Consider the following 2,408-nt stretch of genomic DNA (forward strand, 5'->3'; position numbering starts at 1 on the left):
GGGCGCCCTCTGCTGCCAGCCGGGTGCTCTGCAGGCCGCAGGCTGGGGACTCCCAGGTGCTGCAGGGAGCGAGTATCAAAACCGTGACTTTCTTTATATCAAAGGAAGGGATGAGAGAGGGACAAGGAGAGAGAGAGGAGAGAGAGAGAGAGAGAGAGAGAGAGAGAGAGAGAGAGAGAGAGAGAGAGGAGAATCACGGACCGGCTGCCTCCTGCACGCCCCCCGCGGGGATCCTGTGCTCTGACCGGGAATCAACCGGCGACCAATCGGTGCAGGGATGACGCCCAACCCCCTGCACCGCACCGGCCGGGGCCTGATTCTGGCTTTTGAACGTCGGTTCCAACGTGGTCAGAACCCAGGCAGGGCTATGGATCGAGGAAATCCCACTGCAGACTCAGAAAGTGTAGGGCAGCGGTTCTCAACCTTCCTCACGCCGCGACCCTTTCGTACAGTTCCTCATGTTGTGGGGACCCCCAACCATGACATTATTTCCGTGGCTACTCCATCACTGTCATGTTGCTACTGTTATGAATCGTCATGGAAATATCTGATATGCAGGATGTATTTTCATTGTTACACATTGAACATCATTAAAGCATAGTGATGAATCACAAAAACAATAGGTAATTATAGATGTGTTTTCCGATGGTCTTAGGCGACCCCTGTGAAAGGGTCGTTTGACCCCCAAAGGGGTCGCGACCCACAGGTTGAGAACCGCTGGTGTAGAGGGAGATGGCTCAGAGCCTGGGGAGGGCGCCCCCTATTGGTCAGCGTTAGGGCACCTGTCAAAGTGGCCTAAGTCAGTGGCCCGCAAACTCATTAGTCAACAGAGCCAAATATCAACAGTACAACGATTGAAATCTCTTTTGAGAGCCAAATTTTTTAAACTTAAACTATATAGGTAGGTACATTGTTATTAACTTAATTAGGGTACTCCTAAGGCTTAGGAAGAGCCGCACTCAAGGGGCCAAAGAGCCCCATGTGGCTCGCGAGCCACAGTTTGCCGACCACAGGCCTAAGTCAAAGCCAGTGGCCGAGTCAGGGCCCAAATCCCTCCCACCGGCATCTGCCGGGAACGGCAGGCATTCGGGCGGGTCCTGAAGGCGCAGGAGCGGCTGACGGCTGAGACGGGACCCAGAAGCTTGTGACGACAACAACTAACAAACAATCGAAGATGTTCTCAAAGAACCTGAAGTCATCAACTCGCCCTGACACAGAGTAACGGCCACAGGTGAGTGACTTCCTTAGAACAATTTATTCGTGGATATGCAGTAAAATGGCTCCCCAAATACCTCGCCAGAGGTGACAGGGCAGGAAGCACATGGTATTTTTGGTGGTGGTTTTGTTGTGTGTTTCTTGTTGATGTTTCGGGACTCGGAGTTTTTTTAAATGTAAACACAAAATACCTCCAGAAATAGTAGCAGGTGACAAGCGAACCTGTGTGTGTATTTTTTAAAAAATCTGATTTCAAATCGGTGCAGGAGGGTTAGACGTACAAATGTGTTATCTGAAAAATGCCGTATCTACATAGAAACCAAAAAGCATTTCCGCAGCTTTCACTATAAAAACACAGATTCAGTCAGGACTCCCGGTCCAGGAAGAATGACTCGAAGCCGATGCAGCAGGAATCGCCGTGAAGGGTGAGGCCCGGCCGGCTGCAGGTGGGGGCGAGGGGGGCCGTGGGGAGAGGCCGTCGCGCGCCGCTCCTGCACGGGTGCACGTAACCGCACGGACACACGGGTGCCCCCGAGGGACAGCGACACGGGCATGATCCCCGGTTCCACCTCCTCCAGGCTGCCCCCCAGGCACGACCAGCAAGGAAGGAAAACGCCCACACACAGACCCGAGTCGCAGCTCAGCAGGCAGACGGATACGCTGTGCCGGAGGGGGCCCGTCACCGTGTAAGGAAGGAGCAGCTCCCAATGTCGTTTGGAATCAAGGCGTCTGTTTAGGTTTTCAAACCCAACCACGTGAAGGCGCCGCCCGGTGCTCACACCCCCGGGGACAGAAGGGAGAAGGGGACGGTTCTCGGGGATCCTTCATTCAAATGTCGAGTCGCTGCCTCACGGTGTCCACTCCCTAGTAAGTCTTCACCCGTGTTCCACGTCGGAAGCACAGCATCGTCACAGAAACATTCGTGAGCAATGAGAACGCTTACCGATCAGAGACGCCTGTATGAACTCTCAAAGGTCAGGCGGACGGGAGGCGCTCACAGGAACACAGACAACGGTTTTCGTGTGAAGGAACCACTGACGTCTAGGGATAAAGGCCTTGCGTGTAGAAAGGAGCGAGTCGCGGCTGTAACTTCAGACTTGGTCATGTCAGCAGGGCACAGGCCTCGCTGGGCACGCCTCGCGCTGCCGTGGCTGAGTCGCTGTGGGTGGCGGGGGGGTGGCGGGCGGAGGAGG

The sequence above is a fragment of the Myotis brandtii genome, unplaced genomic scaffold (assembly GCF_000412655.1).
Source record: "Myotis brandtii unplaced genomic scaffold, ASM41265v1 scaffold403, whole genome shotgun sequence".
Classification (NCBI taxonomy): Eukaryota; Metazoa; Chordata; class Mammalia; order Chiroptera; family Vespertilionidae; genus Myotis; species Myotis brandtii.